The sequence below is a fragment of the Gopherus evgoodei genome, chromosome 3 (assembly GCF_007399415.2).
Source record: "Gopherus evgoodei ecotype Sinaloan lineage chromosome 3, rGopEvg1_v1.p, whole genome shotgun sequence".
NCBI classification, from domain to species: domain Eukaryota; kingdom Metazoa; phylum Chordata; order Testudines; family Testudinidae; genus Gopherus; species Gopherus evgoodei.
This window is the reverse complement of record NC_044324.1, coordinates 77,985,987-78,004,736: the sequence shown is the minus strand read 5'-3', so window position 1 is coordinate 78,004,736 and position 18,750 is coordinate 77,985,987.

Genomic DNA, 18,750 nt, shown 5'->3' with positions numbered 1-18,750 from the left:
AGCAGGTTTAAAACAAATAAAAGGAAGTTCTTCTTCACACAGCACACAGTCAACCTGTGGAACTCCTTGCCTGAGGCAGTTGTGAAGGCTACGACTATAATGGCGTTTAAAAGAGAACTAGATAAATTCATGGAGGTTAAGTCCAGTAATGGCTGTTAGGCAGGATTGGTAAGGAATGGTGTCCCTAGCCTCTGTTTGTCAGAGCGTGGAGATGGATGGCAGGAGAGAGATCACTTGATCATTACCTGTTAGGTTCATTCCCTCTGGGGCACCTGGCATTGGCCACTGTTGGTAGACAGGATACTGGGCTGGCTGGACCTTTGGTCTGACCCAGTACGGCCATTCTGATGTTCTTAAATTAGGTGTAACCAAAAAGCTGGTGATACCAGTGCGTGGCTTGGGTGTAACAACCAGGCTGCTGGAATTGCTGGTCCAGAGTTGCTTATCACACAGTCACTCAGTGCATGCTTGTGTGCTGGCTGGGAGCATCCAGACAAGGAAGTTACAGCAGCAGAGCATTTAAAGGCACCCAGCGTTACAGGGCAGGCAGTGCCACAACCCCTCACTGGTCCAGATTGCACCCCAGAATGTGACGTTGTCCCACTCCTCTTCCTGATATTGTAAGTGCTAGTCCAACCTATGTCTAAAATCTGTGCATTTCATGCAGCAGGTCGTCTCTGAACCTTTTCCTTTTTCCACACTTGTTCAGGGTCCCCTCCCCGAGGGGCCCAGGTGGCTGCCTCAGTCTAGCAGAGATAGAAGGTGTTGCTAAGGCAGTGAAAGAACATGTTTTTTGTCCATGGAAAGGAATAATCTCTCCTTTTACATTATGCATGATGGCAAGGCCACAGGTTGATATTTTTATCTACTTGGGTATGCCTTTATTTCATCCCCACACATTAATCTGTTCAGAAGCTGCTGCTAGGCAGCCTTCAAAGAAACTGTAGTAAATATTTCAGATTTAACTCATTTAAAATATGTGTTGGGCCTGCTTGGGGTGTGAGTTATGGCCATCAGAGCAGGGGCCTGTTACAGTATTGGTTAATGCTATTTCAGTCTGGGGAAGCCTTGGAGAATATTAATCTGCTTGTGTTTCACGCTCAGAGGAGGGAGCAACTTTTCCACACCTGGGTAGAAAGCCATCTATCTAAGGTGATATTTTGTCACCTGCTGACTGAGCAGCCTATTAATGAATGGGGAAGGCTGATTATCTTTGAAAACTCATGGCAATCAGGGGAGTTCCCGGATGATTGGAAAAAGGCAAATATAGTGCCCATTTTAAAAAAAGGGAAGAAGGAGAATCCAGGTCAGCCTCACCTCAGTCCCTGGAAAAATCCTAAAGCAGATCCTAAAGGAATCCATTTTGAAGCACTTAGAGGAGAAGGTTATCAGGAACAGTCAACATGGATTCACCAAGGTCTGCTATAGTGTGGCCAGGGAGGTTGAAGTGCTCTCCTACAGGTTTTTGTATATTGCCATTCCTAATGTCTGATTTGTGTCCATTTATCCTTTTCCGTAGAGACTGTCCAGTTTGGCCGATGTACACTATACACTTTGTCACCTGCTGACTGAGCAGCCTATTAATGAATGGGGAAGGCTGATTATCTTTGAAAACTCCCACACTATAGCAGACCTTAAGGTGGCCATCCTGCAGCAAAAAAACTTCAGGACCAGACTTCAAAGAGAAACTGCTGAGCTTCAGTTCATCTGCAAATTTGACACTATCAGCTCAGGATTGAACAAAGACTGTGAATGGCTTGCCAATTACAGAACCAGTTTCTCCTCTCTTGTTTTTCACACCTCAACTGCTAGAACAGGGCCTCATCCTCCCTGATTGAACTGACCTCGTTATCTCTAGCTTGCTTGCTAGCACACATATATATACCTGCCCCTGGATATTTCCATTACATGCATCTGAGGAAGTGGGTATTCACCCACGAAAGCTCATGCTCCAAAACGTCTGTTAGTCTATAAGGTGCCACAGGATTCTTTGCTGCTTTTACAGATCCAGACTAACACGGCTACCCTCTGATACTTGACTTCAGACACAGTCAGACTAAACCATTACTTGCAGGTTTAAACATTTTTCTCTTTCACTTGTAATCCACATTGAATCATACATAGTTTGGAGGGGGAGGTGCAGGGAAATGGCATGCCTTCTTCCCTCAGCTGAAGGTAAGGCTATCTCAGAGCCCAGTGGTTCTCAACTAGGAGTATGTAGAGGTTTTCCAGGGGGTACATCAACTCATCTAGATATTTGCCTAGTTTTACAACAGGCTACATAAAAAGCACTAGCAAAGTCAGTACAAACTAAAACCTTCATACAGACAATGACTAGTTTATACTGCTCTATATACTATACACTGAAATGTAAGTACAATATTTATATTGCAATTGATTTATTTTGTATTTATATGGTACAAATGAGACTAAGCAATTTTTCAGTAATAGTGTACTGTGATACTTTTGTGTTTTTATGTCTGATTTTGTAAGCAAGTCGTTTTTAAGTGAGACTTGGAGTACGCAAGACAAATCAGACTCCTGAAAGGGATACAGTAGTCTGGAGAGGTTGAGAGCCACTGCCAAAACACATAATATCCTCCAAAACAAAAACTGCATTTGTCAGAACCCACTTATGCTGAATTTTCCCTCATAATAATAAAGGTGAAGGTGGATTCTTACTTGGCTGTAGCTCTGATTTTGACTCTGCAGCCACTTCCTCTCTGGGCCATTCCCTGAGCACGCACCCAAACCAATTATCAGAATACAGCCCTACGACATTCCCCAGCCCATCTGACCAAGTGGTCTGCTCCGGGGTCTGTTCCTGCTCCTCCTGCCACTGCGGATTCCTCTAGTGTCATCGCCTCCCCTCCCCAGTTTTCCACAATGGTTTTTCTTAAGACAAAGGCCCAGTGGGATTGGTTTAATGCTCTGTCGTCTTAGAGCTGGCCCTTTGAGGAAGGAAAACCCTTTGATGCCTTAATGATCTAGCTCGGATACCACCTTTCACACACCGCTTTGGCTGGCTATTGGCAGTTTCAGTCAGGCCTGTTGGTAAACCCTGACAGCAGTTTATTTTTCTTCTGTCATAAGCTATAAATTGTGGACAGAATTGCAGACCCTCTGTGGGGTGATTTATGGACTATTTTATATGGCATATTTAGAATGGCTATTTAAAAAAAAAGTCATACCTATAAAGAGGAGAAAGGACCTCCTGTAGAGGACAGTTATCAGAATAAGTGGAAAAGATTAGTAAATGTTGGCATATTGATGTACACATCTGGAAATAGCTGATTTGTTGGGAAGGTCATTTATTCCTTGGGGGGATACTTAAGGGTCACATAAGCACAATTAAGCAACTTCAAGATAAGTAAAACAAACGAACAAGTGTAGCTCAGAATGGAGGATCTATCCGAGACAGGATGGTATTAGAAGTCTCACATTCTACATGAGCATGGTGGAACACAGACACCTCCTTGGCTCCTGAAGGGAATTTTTTTAGTACCAATTATAAGGGACATCTCATACTCTTCCTTCGGTGATGCTATTGAAAGCAGATTTAAATATATATATGGATCAGTTATCTGAGAGGCAGCAATTAGAGAGGAACCAACAGAACTAGATCCAGAAGGACTTGAATGATTTAAATAACAAATACCTGGATCAAAGATGGCAAGCCCAGCACAGTACAGGTAAATATAGCACGATGCTGGAACAAAACACTAGAAAAGGGATAACCAGTTACAGCCCATTGTCTCACACTTCACATTGGCCACAGTTATTTAAAGTTGTTATAAAAATATCCACAATGCCTCTAGCCCAAGGTACAGCTGCAGTGGGAAAGACAGATTGGCTGCTGAGCAGTATTGCTAGAGAAATACACTATAAATCAAAGCAGATTGTACTTTAGTTTCATAAGACTATTGTTTCCAACTGCTCCTATCAAAAAAGATACAGGATCTGTATAATCTTTCTGTATAATGTAATTGGACAGTCCAAGTGATTACACTACACTGGTAATTTACTGCCAGTTTGGTCAAGGACAATCAAATTACTTAATTACACATAACAGTTACTCTGTAAAGACTTAGGAAAACAAATAAACGTAACTAATCCCTTTTTCTATTTGTTCCTTGCAAACAAAAGCCTACGGATTTGAAAGAAAGCAGCACAATTAACATAATTAGAGATGAGTGTCACTCAAACCTTGAACAAGCCCCATGGATATGGGGAATTTTTAGAATCTAATTAAGTCACAGAGAGTGACTTTTCAGGGGCAGTACCACCAAAGGCAGCATCAGCCCATATTCATTGTCTGCTGTTGTGATATTACCCTCGTGCGTCTAAGTAGTGCCCTCTGAATGAGGGCTTCTCGGAGTTCATTGTATTTGTATGTCAGTCAAGTATTGGGATACACATCTGGATGGATCAAATACCATCTATGGGCAGTAGACTGACCTGTAGGTATGGCCCGGCTTTTATGTACAGTGTACACACATTTTAAAGTTAATGTGCATTTAGAAGGAATGAGCCAAACTTATTTGTGGAGTCTGAGGAGCTGTATTTATTCACAGAACAGGTTCAGAACAGACAATGGCAGCACAAGTTTTCCTCACATTGCCTTAACCCTGAGCTGTGTGGATCATCTCTAGGACAGCGAAGGTAGTTCAGTTTCAATAGCCCCCTTCAATAACTGATATGTCTGCTGAAAGTGCCAACATTGAGTGTTTTGTATGATGCAGACACCTGTCCCACAGGAACTAGACTGAGAACACCAAATTCACTTCATGTAGATATTGAATAGTCAACACTTTCACTCACTATTGCCATGGGAGTTTCTCTGTGTGAGAACAGGGTGGGACTATGATGAAGAGATATTAGCTTTAGTTTTCTCAGGAGATGCCTCACCAATTTTCATCCTTTAGGTGACTGCATTGTTCCAAGGTGATTCTTTTCCCTTTTTTAAAAAAAACCACACTAACCACAACAGAAAAGTGGAGGAGCTAGATGTGTATTATTTTTTGCATTCAAGCAACAAGAGCTTTTACTGAATGACTACATTATTTGTATTTAAAGGTTATGCAATTTGTAGCATAAAACCAAGCCTGCTGTTCTCTCTAGCCTGCAGCTTGTTCTGAGTGGTCACGGAAGTCTAGAACCTTGCCCTACAAAATGGAGGACGAGCTTTGGTCTGTGCTCACACCCCACATCCTTACATAGCAATAGGCGGCTAGTCCACAAAAGGCCTTCACTCCAGGAATAACATCTTATGGGTTGTGGAGGACACCTTAAATGCCTTTTACCATCTGAATGTTCATGTGTGACCACCTTCAGACTGAAAGAACTATGCAGCCCCCAAACTGCCATTGGATAAGGAGTGATAAGGAGCACACCCATCAGTGCTTGCCATTGCATGTGATGATGGGTAGAGCTGGTTGGGAATATTTTTTCCAGGATGTGGTGGTGTTTTTTTGTTTTGGTCAGATAATGCCAATTTGTAAAAACCAAAATATTGGTAGGAATGTACCAATTTTCACAAAGCTTCTGTTGGGAAAGGTTTCTCAGTTCCAGGATGGAATTTCTGGTCAGAGAGGAAGAGCGATGCTCCAGAATAGGCAATAGCCTGGGAGCAAAAGCACTGAGATGGGATGTAGAAGACCCACCTTCACCTTCCTGCCTAGAAGGCTAGGGACCTGAACCTGGGTCAATGATGACCTTCACCACCATGCTATTGCCTGTTCTGAGGTGGATCTTTCTCAATCTTTCCTGTTGGAACTGTTTCACTTTGCCACTATAAATATTTATTGGATCTTGGACTATACCCTGGCTATTCAGGGGTCTCTTTCTTGCTTCAAAGGGTCTGTTTTATCCTGATGTGGAATTGGAACACTTTTGAAATCTCTAAAAGCGTCACAGGATGGGAAAACTGTTTGCTGCTGAATTCTAATGGTGAGTATGGGTAATTCCTTCTTTAAAAGACACACTTCTGAGTACACTTTAAAAAACAGAGTGGAAAGCAGCAAGGGGCTGACTCTCAATGCACAGCAATTAGGTACACTGAGAATTCAAGATGCTAAAAGTAAAGACTAAGAGTAATCATGAAAAAAATCGTAAACAGGAAGAAACCCCTCAGAAAAAAGAATCAAAGGAGAGATTATCATAAATTCTGACAAAAACAGATAAATGACCCAGAGGGAAAAAATGCACCCTGATTCTATAAGCCACGTATTAACACTACTGGCTAAAGTGACCTATGAAAAGGAAGGATTACCAGTTACAATAAAGGGGACTAGATATCACAGCACTAATCAGCACTACTCTGTACTGCCAGAAGAATGGAAAATAATATTTCTAATAGCAAGCATTAAAGGTGGAGGTTCACTGGCAAACCATGCTGAAGCAGTTTTGGACAGGAGACAAATATCTCAGGTAAAAAGGGCTCATCCAGTTTAGGAAGTATCTGCCTTAATGGCAATTTCCATTGTGTTATCCATCAGCTAATGTTTCTTGCGCTGTGCCTGGCTGAGCTGCAGCATGACAGAAGGGGCAATGTTAAGGGCTTTGGGATCAGGCCTTCCAAGTAATGCTTTGAATCGCAATTTTCCAGTCAATGTTTTTTAGCTATATAATAGAAGAAACGTATTCAGTGCATGATCTCAGGGAACCTGAGAAAAATTTACTTGTTTTCCAGGTTGCTTAGTAGCATAGTATCCTTCAACTTTTGCTGCTTGGAAGACAGAAGAGGAGTCTGCACGTTACACTAATGTGCATGTGAAAAGGAGGAAGTTGTATAGTGTAATTCAGTGGAGTGATGAACCAAACACAGGATCCTTTTAAATAAAGATGGGCTTGAGTCAAATTCTCAGACCCAAACCCTGAAATCTGGGGAAATTATGATCTGGAACTTAGTGTTATGGATCAGGCCTAACTCAGTAGTCCAGACCCCCAGCTCCCAATGCTGTGAAGGTTTGGATTCCGTTAAGATGGGCAGCTTCTAGTTAGAGCAGAGTTGGTGTTACAACTCTTTTATTTCTAGTATCAGAGGGGTAGCCGTGTTAGTCTGGATCTGTAAAAGCAGCAAAGAGTCCTGTGGCACCTTATAGACTAACAGACTTATTTCTATGTTATCTTATTTAATATAATTAGATAGTAAATGGTTGGGGACAGGGACTGTTTGTATAATAACCAGCACAAACAGTGCCCTGATTCTCTTGGGGCCTTTGTGTGCTACCATAATATAAACAATAATAGATGCAATTAACACACAAACTCTATGTAGGAATCACTTTGCCCACCATTGAAAGGCAGCCACTTGGAGAATGAAACACTGTGCATAGTAACACTACCTCTCAGTAGGGATAGGAAGTGAAGAGAAATACCATACCCAGTTGGGAATGCAAGGGTGCATAGGCATGCAGAACTTAATTATCTACTTTAGATTTCATGCAGAGGATGTACTTTGAACCTTTTGAAACCAGAAGCAAGCAAAATCAGAACAGAAATTCAAGATGTTAACTCTGAAGACTCCTTTCCATGTCTGTTTTATGAACAACTCTGAGGTGGGGAATTCTTTCATTTGAGCATGCAGCATAATGAGTGATTTCTTTTGTTCAGTAGCTGGATTTGTGGTCAAAAGCTCCATCTCACAATGTATGTTTTGGTTTGCAGCAGGAAAAAATGTATTCCTGTTTGAATAGATTTGTCCTGTTAACAAATATTAATTTGAGCAGAGTCCATTATATTCACGAAGTCTTATTGCTGAATTCAACAGAAGAGACTAGTAAGGCTTCTGTGAAGCATTGTCGAGGGTCCTTCAGTTCACAAGAACACTGTTACCAAGAGATTAAATGAATTAAAAATTGATGAATGTTCTGTAGGTGACTTGCAGTCAAGGATATAAAGCATATAAAAGAGTGGAGGGAGGAAAAGGTTGGTTGCTAATGTGTTTTTATAATGATTTGGGGATGGCAGGGAAGAAAAGGAGGAAAGAAGAGGGAGAATGGGGCAACGCTCTCGCGGGTTCTAGATACGTGCTGTTATAAAAGTGAAAGGGAGAAAGATTAGTGTACTCACATGTGAGGGATGTTCTTTGCCCAACAATGTAAGAGGAACCTTGTCAGAGGTTGGGGCTTCTCCTCAGCTTCCAATCACCCGTGCTCAGTCTCCTTTAAGAGATTTGTTTTCTTAAAACAGGGAAGTAAACGAACAAAGTGAGTCTTTTAACTCACTCCTTTGTCTCAGATTTTGGGATCTCTGGTGCTTCTGATCCTGGTAGTTTCCCAGTTTTAGTCAGCTCTGCTCCCTTCCCTTCCCTTCCCACACCAACAGTGCAGCACTGGGACTGCTGTGGCTCCACCATGGGGAATTGGCCTGTAAGTCCCTGTGGGTGCATAAAGGATTCAGCAAGAGGAAGAATGACAAAAGAGGGTAAAAGGCCTGAGGCTATGATGGGACTAACCAACCATATATAGACTGTATTCCATCTATTAAATATTTTGCTTACCAAGTGCAGCTTAGTGCTTGCTTGGTCTAGGCAAGTTACGAAATCAGTCATTATCTGCCCTATGCTTACTTTGTGTTCTATAATGAAACAGGACAATACCCCTTAATATATATAGTCCAGTCTTGCAGTTAGCTGGGCCCCAACATAGCAGGAAGGCTGTGAGTTGCTGAGGATATGTTGCAATCGCCATCAGCCCAGGGATCTCAGGAAAGGCTTGACTTGATTGTACTTAATGGTTCCACCCATCTCCTGGTTGCTGTTGCTCAGGGCAGGGGCAGCGAGTGTGGTGCACTGGCCATTGCATGTCTCCACTGCCGATGCTAGAAGTGGGCAAAAGGGGAATTGGGCCATGAGTACTGGAGTGTATGCTCCCATGCTGTTTCTTGTCTGTCTTGCATTTACAAGGCCTAGCCTCTGAATGTAACATTAAAGTTTGGTTTAAATCCTATAAATGGAGGCCGAGATTTTCTAGTGACTTTGAGTCCATTGATTTTGAGTACCCAATCTGAAACACCTTTAAACAGCCTGCTTTTCAGGTGGTTGTTGCTCAGAACTTCCTGAAAATAAGGCCCTTTAAAGAGTCTCAAGTTGAGCACTCAAAATCACTAGTCATTTCTGAGACCCTGGGCCCTTAGTCCTGATCTGTAACTCACCTCATCAGATGCCGTATCTGGTGGAAGCAGATATCAGCCATTGTTCTCACACCAGACCAGTGTGAACCAGTCAGTTTAAGTTCCACTAATAATCATGTGTGAAAACTCATGGTTTTGCCTAAACATTTGTGCCTTTATTCAGAGTGAAATGCTACCATTTTCTTCTGTTGAACACAGCATTTCACCCTAAAATGGCAAATGACTTCCCTCCCCTTGTCCAGGGTGGATGTAATTTCCTGCCCTCAGCCCTGCTTGTGAAACTCTGTTTCATAGAGCTTTACACAAAACCTTCTCCACTCACTCAGAACCAATGGAGCAGAGACTGAATTTCCATGCTTTGTTTTATGAATTACATTGAATATGGGCTCCAGATGCAAACTTTCCCAAGCTCTGTATGTGTGTGGTGTTTGATTATGAAGTTTTAGGTTTAGGCCCATCTCAAGCTTAAACAGGCTCAGTCTGACTTTAGTAGTTGTGCTGCTCAATGCTGATTTAAAAAAATACATTGAGTAGCTTAGAATAATATATATAATTAGATTCTGCCCCATGTGGTGTGACTGTATAGCAGGGGTGGCCAATCTGAGCCTGAGAAGGAGCCAGAATTTACCATTGTACTTTGCCAAAGATGCATAGTAATATGTCAGCAGCCCCCGCCCTCCCCCTCAGCTTCCCCCCAGCTCCCAGCGCCTTCTGCCCACTGGCAGCCCTGACGATCAGTGTCTCCTGCTCCCTCCCCACACCGCCTGATCACCTGTTTTGTGATGTGCAGGAGGCTCTCGGGGGGGAAGGAGGAGAGGGAGGAGTGAGGGCATGGCAGGCTCAGGGGAGGGTCGGAAGGGGTGGAGTGGGGGCAGGGCCTATGGCAGAGCCAGGGGTTGAGCAGTGAGCACACGCCCCCCAAAACATTGGAAAGTTGGTGCCTGTAGCTCCAACCCCGGAGTCGGTGCCTATACAAGGAGCTGCATAGTAACTTCTGAAGAACCGCATGTGGCTCCGGAGCCGCAGCTTGGCCACCCCTGGTATATAGCAATGAATTAAAGTCAGATGACTCAATGACAAGTGAGCACAAGTTGCATCAAAGGTAGATCACTGTTGTTTTATCAGAATAATTTAATTTCCCCAGAATTGGGTCTTTTAGAAAATATGATGTTCTGAAAAGTGGTCATTATACCTATACATTCACTATTTTAAAATATTCATATCTTAGTCGTGTTAAAAATATTTTCACACAAATATCAAAATGTAATTGTCCATGTGAAAGACCAAAACTTGTGAATTTTATTCTTGAGAGTGTTTTGATATTTTTCTCTCCAGAATTAGTCTATTTCCTTTGCATAAGAAGAAAAGAGGTTCCAAATAAATTAATATGATTGCTTCCTTAAAAGCCAGCTAACCCAGAGGGTTTGACTCTCCCATTGAAGTAAGTTCCCCGTGTATTTTTAGTGAGAGATTGATAAAAGAATAAACCTGCAGTTTTGCATGTGTATTTACAATAATATGTGCTCTGGGCTAAGTATATGTTATGGTATTTCATCATGTTAGAATCCCCTGGGAATAGTTGCTCATTACAGTGTCAGCTGCCCTTTGCTAAAACCCCACCAAGGCCACGCTGTGAGCTGTTGAATAAAGGCGAGCTTTAACCCTTGACCCTGGTTTTCCCAGTGCTGGATGTTGGTGAATCTGCACTTAATGGGGGGAGGGACAGGGAAGGGAGTCTTCCTAGCTGCTCCTTGGTTGAGTGAAGTGAAATGCTGACACATTAGCATGTTTCCCAGCGTGATGCTTAGGAAAGGAAGAATATACCATGATCTTGGTTATCCCATTCGTTCTGCACATCTCTGTCAGGATACCAGCGTTTATGGTGGATTCTCTATTATTTGCCATTTAAATCAAGATTAGATGTGTTTCTAGAAAATATGCTCCAGGAATTATTTTGAGGAACTTCTGTGGCCTGTGCTATTCAGAAGGTCAGACTAGATGCTCACAATGATCTCTTCTGGCCTTGGAATCTGTTATTTTTTAACATTGCTTAGTCGTTGTGCACCCTTGGGCCTGGTTCTCATGGGTCCTGTAGACATTTGATGTATTCTGAACATTTGGGGCCTTTATTAAAGGATATATGTGGGCCTTCATCATTTAGAGCTAGATCTTGGCCCTATTGAAGTCAATAGGAGTTTGCCATTAACTTCAGCGGAGCCAATGTGTTTGCCTTAATGCCATGTAGCATTTGTTGGGAATTGTAATATTACTGACTGTCAGGAAGACCACTGGCCTAAAGGGACATTTGGGACACCCACCTGGACCACCATGGATTGGGGTCTTTCAAAGGCAGGGTAGGTGCAATATCCCCAGGCCTTGTGGTGTTTCTCACTTGGCTGGAGTGTGTTATCTTAAACCTTTTACTGCATGAAGACCTGGGCCGGCCCACAACATTTTGGCACCTAAGACAGGAAGCTCAAATGATGCCCCCTCACTTGGGCCAAAACTTTGAAAGGAATCAATTCTGCCTTCTTCCTGTTCTACTCCTCTCATGGTACTGCTCTGATACCTACCCCCAGTAAAGGAGAACTAACACCTTAAAATGCCTTGTTCAAAAATTTTAAGTAACACTTAACTTTCAAACGCCTGAACAGCAAATGTAACCTTTCTTGTCTGCGTAGTAAACACTGGCATTTTTATCTGTTTGAATAATCAAAGTGGTGCTTACCGTGCCTTCTTGGTTGCAAAGATTTGAACTGTCCCTGAAGGTCCACAGTCTGAGCCAGCTCATTCTCTGTTGAGATAGTTGCAAGGCCAACCAGCTTCTCCTGTGTCATTGTGGAGCGTAGATGTGTTTTTATTAACTTCAGCTTGGAGAAGCTGTGTTCTCCACTGGCAATTGTTACAGGAAGTGTTAGAAGTATGCACAGAGCAACAAAAACATTTGGAAAGAGGGTGGTCATCTTATTTGTGCACATATATTCCAGAACAGCCTTTGGAGTTGATCCTGCTGAAATGTATCTTGAAAGGACTTTCAGTTCATCACCTAAATCACACATCAATATTGTGCACGTCCTCATGTGTCAACACTGTCACCCTAGTTATATCTCTTGTGCCTTCCTCCAGCACAGCACTCCACCCTCTCTGTGCATCTAGAGTAGAGAGAATACAGATGCACCAGCAGCAGACACAATTTTCTATATATGGGTCCTAGTGCCTCCCTGTCCCCCCAGTCTAGCACCTGAGGCGGACGCCTCGGTTCGTCTCATGGTAAGGCCATCCCTGATGAAGACTGCCTATAGTAACTGATGCACCACTCTTAGGTCCTGAACTGTGTTACCTACAGTGGTGCTGGGCATTACAGTGCTGTGATCTTCTAAAGAAGTTAAACTGCTCAGTTCACTTTGTCCAGTCAGTTCTATAATCAAATCAGTAAACAGTGGAATAAAAGTGAATTGAGATCTGGAAGATTCTTTTTATGAGAGTATGTTAGGATTGATCTCAGCAGGTGGTGGTAAAAAGTCCTTAGAAATATAGTTCACATCTGCATATCTCAGAGCATAGGTTAAAGATCATGCTGCCTAGATCAAGCCCTCGAATTTGCAGTGAATTGTGGAGGCTTTCTGCACATCCTAGGAACAATAAAAAACAAATAACCCACCCCCACCCCCACTAAACCCAGAATGAAACATTACAAAGTTTTGGGCTCCATGAACCCTATGTGAAATTTCAAGGTCACCATCAGACTTTGGGCCTACGTCCTGTGGTGATGAGAACTTTAGAAATGTCTATTACCTAGTGAGATTGTGTAGGCTAGACTACACTAGCAAATTAGGCTCTGTCTACATCTAAACCATTACAGCAGCACAGCTGCAGCTGCGTCACTGTAGCATTTCATTGTAACCACTCATTACAGTGGTGGGAGGAGTTCTCCCATCACTGTAGTTAATCTACCTCCCCAAGAGGTGGTAGCTCGGTTGACAGAAGAAGGGTTTAGGTTGGCTTAGCTGGGTCAGTTGGGTGTGGATTTTTAACATCCCTGAATGATGTAAGTGAGTTGACTTAACTTTTGAATGTAGACCTGGCCTGAGACTGACCCAGCCACATCACTTCGGGGGGCATGGAAAAAAAACTCCACCCCTAAGCGTCATAGTTAAACCAGCGTAAGTCCCCATGTAGACAGTGCTAAGTCAGTGGAAGAATTCTTCCGTTGACCTAGCTAATGCCTCATGGGGAGATGGATTACCTCTGCCGATGGGAGAATGCCTTCCATTACTGTAAGGAGCATTCACACTGAAGTGCAACAATGGTGTGGCTGTGCTGCCGTAGCATTTCAAGCATAGGCAAGCCCATAATATCCTCTCCTGAGCTTTCCACATAGCAATGCTCTAACCTGCGACTCTGTAAAATTTATTTAAACTGATTTACTGCATTTGCTCTCTTTCTGTTTCTGATTTTGAAAAGAATGAATAGCTTGAATAAAGTGCTGGTTCCTGCTAAATCTCACACCTTTTGCAAATACATTGATGAGAGTCCATGAGAACACCAAACTCATGGACAATGAGCACAGCAGTGGACAAGCATGTCTAATAGATTATCTATTTGGGAAAGCGACTGAAGCCCTCTCTGGAACTTTGTGAAGATGAACGCTGCTGAGACTAACCCCATAATTTGCCTGCCTGGTCACATGAGGCTCATTGTCAGATTATTTCAAGGTCTGACTCAGGGGCTCTACCATAAACCCTTTGCATCTAGATCAGGCACTTACAGACATCATGGACTCCTTCCTGCTGGTTTCTCTGCACAGACATAGGTGACAGGAATAATCATTTGCTCCTGATGTGAGTTCTTCAAAGTAGTGTCATGTGTTGCAGAGATCAAAACAAAGGCCACAAGGGGAGGCAAGCAATCCAGAAACCAGGGAAGTGAGAAATGCCAGGCAGGAAACGGAAGTACAATGACCTTCCTACAATGATGCACTTGAAACTGCAATGTTTCAGAGTAATCCCAGAGAGCCAGGAAGCATAAAATGACAAGAAAGAATAGGGCTAAACAGAACTAAAATGACCTTCTTACAGAGACTGCAGCTAAAACTTTGACATATCTGACCTGACTTGTAGCTTATTCAGTAAGGCACTGTCCTGAGGAGTGAATGATTGCTTCTAATAGCTATGCCAAGATATGCTACCCGTGTAGCATTGAATGGTAAATACTTGTTAAACGCAAGGACATGATCATACTTTCTCAGCAAAGCTGCAGTCTTTAAAATCACCGTTGTGTTCTGATCTGCTCATTATGGCCACAGAAATCTAAACCCGGATGAGTCAAGGGTGACTTGTTTTCTCCAGATTCCTGCATCCTATAACTCTGTGCTCCTTGCTGGGTTCATCCTGTTGAATAATTACTGGCAAGTAATGAATGAGCAGCTTGTCCGACTGCAGGAACATGGTGAGTGTTTGTTTTAAAAGCTCTGGGAGCAAACTACATCTAAGTGCTGTTTCTCCCCACCTCAAGTCTGCGAGGCCCTTGAGTGGGAGTGCATCATCAGCACTTTTCTAGCTATGCATGAACAAAGGTAAACAAACTTGCTTCTCTCTCCAGCTGCATTCAAGCCAAACAAATGTGCATGCAGATGGACGTTGGATTCAATAATCTCCTTTTTTTCCATGTGCTAGAAATCTTGACAGAAAAATGCATGGTGATAACCTAACCATGTCTTTGTCCCCCAGATCAATAGGAGAATCACAGTCTTGTTATACTAATATTGCCAGAGCCCTGGTACCTAAGACGTTCAAAAGAAGAGTGCATTGTTTGCTGCTGTCAGTCATCCACAGTGCTGCTGATATGCCCTGCTTCCTGCTCAGCAGCATCACTACCCATTTCACTAGCTAATGAGAAAGCATCATTAGTGGTCTTGATAATAATGTTGTTGCAGAATCCCCACACTGAGATTTCTTGGTAGGGGATTTTCATTAGGGGGCAGGGAGAAGAGATTTGCCAAGATTTGTTGTTTTCGGTTGTAGTTTGACAGCCTCAAAGATCTGAATTTTGGAATGAAAACAACTGGATCAAGGGGAGCAAGCGCCACAGATATGTGTACTTACAGCTCAGCTGCTGTTTTACTGAAGTTCCTAACAAAGTAGAGCTGTAGGTAGATGAAAAGCAATGCTTTACCTGCAGGTCTCCGCTACATTTCCTGTCTCTACTGGGATACCTTAGTGTTTCCCAGCTTTTTCAGGCAAATGTTCCAGTGTAGGCCTTGCTGAAGCCCTTGGCAGAGCTAAAAGTATGAACTGAAGTAAGGCTGTGTACCAAAGTAGGCTTTGTCAGAATAGTAACACTAGGTATCAGCTAACCAAGTGAGCACATTCTGGACCTGAGAGGATGATACAGGAACACAGAATTCTCAAATAACTATGTAAACAAATTCCTAGGAAGATGCTACAGGAACACACAGACCCCTTGTAAAGATAAGGATGGGATGGCGGGATAATGGATGAGGATGTTTTGTTCAGACTACAAGGTACAAGGGTGGTAACACCATATGGAGTGTAGTACATAACTTTGTATCAATTAATAAAAAGAGAAGTCGTAGGAAGGGCAGCTTTGTTCGAACCCAGGGGACAACACCATGTTGAGTGAGTCACTACCGTGTCATGGGCATACATGTGTTAGTGACCCATTGGACAGAGTGCTAGTACTGTCTTTGCTGACAATAAACCTGGCAGAGCGCCTTCACCACCAAACTGGGCCTGTGGTCTTTCTTTATGAGCAACATGGAGGTCTGCTGAATCAGCATGCTGCAAGCTACACTGGTGCAGCTAAGTCCAGAGCTCCAGAAACAGCAGCATGAGCAACACTAATAGCAATCAGTTTACCAAAAACACACTTTGGTTGAGCCCACCAGCACCCACCTCTTCCCATTCCACTCTGCACACACTCACCAGCAGTAGAGCTAGGCTGCTCTAACCCCCTCTCCCCGTGGGTCTCTGTTTTTGATAAAATGTTTACCTTTTCCTTACTACTGATATCATTTCAGAAACAGCTTGGCCCAGCAATGCAAAATTGATTTTAGTGGCATTCCTTGAGTCCCACAATTGTTAAACAAGAGAGCAAGTCACAGGGCTCAAAGATAGACAAGAACAGAATGTGTGACATTTGTGATTCCCCGTGTCAAGCTTACTTCTCTTTCAGTCATCCATGACTAGGAGATGCAAATTCATTATATATATTGTAATGGGGCAACACCCCTGCTACAGTTAAGGTGAAGACCAGCTTTCTGTTTAAAGCTTGACACTTCTAAATGCTCTAAAAGCTACATGTTTCTCAGATTGCCTTGAAATTTGTTATGCCTCATAATGGCATTGGGTTCTGTTAGTGAACCAAATTTGGGACCATTTGACTGAATAGTTCCTGAGATATAGCACCTGGAAAAATGAAGCTTTTCTTAAAATTGACAGGTTTTTGCAACCTTTTTTTGCTCACATAGAGAGATCATACAAAGGCTCAGATTATTGCACTACAGTGTCCAAGTTTCCACAGCAGAGTGCATGGCACTCACCAGCCCTTTGAGGGAAGTCAAATGAAAACATTTTAAAAAGCGTTTGCTATTCCAATTAGGTGAGCTCAAGCCTTGTGTGCCTCTTTGCATGCTTAACTGATTATACTGAGCATGGGGGTGAGATAAAGGTATTAACAGAAATGTTATTCTTCATAGCTCAGTGGTTTGAGCACTGGCTTGCTAAGCCTGGGGTTGTGAGTTCAATCCTTGACAGGGCCACTTAGAGAAGTGGGGTAAAAATCTATCTGGGGATTGGTCCTGCTTTGAACAGGGAATTGGACTAGATGACCTCTTGAGGTCCCTTCTAACCCTAATATTCTATGGTTCTAGCAGCTGGATAGCTCAAGGAGATGAGCAGTGGTCTTTTGACCCTAACCCAGCCAGAATCAGTCTGAGTTGCACTTTGGACAGCAAAAGTTATATGGCATATTGCTAAAACCTGACTCTGTCCGTGGTTTTTATTTTCAGGGAATGTAATAGAAGTATTTTTGCAACCCCCTCTACCCCTCCCAAAATTAGATATATGAATCATAGAATCATAGGACTGGAAGGGACCTAAGATGTCATCTAGTCCAGTCCCCTGCCTGAATGGCAGAACTAAGTATTCTACTTCTCAGTGATAGCGGATGACAGAACAAGGAGTAATTGTCTCAAGTTGCAGTGGGGGAGGTTTAGGTTGGATATTAGGAAAAACTTTTTCACTAATAGGGTGGTGAAGCACTGGAATGGGTTACCTACGGAGGTGGTGGAATCTCCTTCCTTAGAGGTTTTTAAGGTCAGGCTTGACAAAGCCCTGGCTGGGATGATTTATTTGTAGATTAGGTCCTGCTTTGAGCAGGAGGTTGGACTAGATGACCTCCTGAGGTCCCTTCAAACCCTGATATTCTATGATTATCTAGACCATTCCTGACAGGTGTTTGTCTAACCCGCTCTTAAAAAACTCCAGTGATGGAGATTCCACAACCTCCCTAGGCAATTTATTCCAGTGCTTAACCACCCTGACAGGAATTTTTTCCTGATGTCCAACCTAAACCCCCCTTGCTGCAATTTAAGCCCATTGCTTCTTGACCTATCCTCAGCAGTTAAGAACAAAAATTTTTCTCCCTCCTCCTTGTAACAACCTTTTATATACTTGAAAACTGTTATCATGTCCCCTCTCAGTCTTCAGACTGCACTCATATCCCACCTCACCACTGACAAAACCCCAGTGCACTATACTAACATGTCAGCCCCTAATTCTTCCCTTCTGTGCGTGTGCCAGGATCTGTGGCTGAAGATCTGTGACTCTTTCTCTACTCCCCATCTGAGCTGAGATCCAGGGGTCCTTGCCAGCTGGGAGAGTCTGACCCCCACTTCCTGTCCTCTTGTGTGTGTACTAGGTGGGGAGGGGAGCCAATCTAGGGGTGCTTTTACCCCTTCCCTGCCTCCTCAATGGGAGCCATGTTCTGCGTGGAGGGGTTTGCCTTACTGGGGGGATTGAGCTCCACCCCACCCCCCTGCCTCAGTGAGACATCCATTGACATGAATGGAGCAGTTTCTACCTCTCAGAGCTATTGTTTCAGGCTATATTCATCCCCATAGTGTATTCCTTTTCAGCTGAGAACATCTACTTGGGATGAATCAGCCACTCAACACCTCTCTGAGCCTGCAGCTTTGAAGTTATAAACCCACGCTGGGCAGAAATCAGAACATGAATAGTAAATTTTTGGGACACATCTGCCTCTGTCACAGTTTTGGGGTTGGGTTTTTTTTCTTCTTTTAAGAGAAATTCTGAGTCCAGCAGAATATTCAGGAGGTGCTGAAACTATTTTTGAAAAGAAAATAAATTACGGATGTGAATGCTCACTGGGAGCTGAAGGGTGCTTGGAGGGGTGCAAGGGTAGGTGGTAATAGGGAAAGAGTGGTTTGGATCTTTAGGGAGGGAGGGTGGTATTCTGGGGAGCGGGATAAATGGGAATGAGTGGTAGGGAAGGGAAGAGGAGTTGGCAGAGTCAGATACAGGGAGGGGCTAGTGGGAAGGGAGAAAATGTAAGGGGTTGGAGAACATGAAGGGG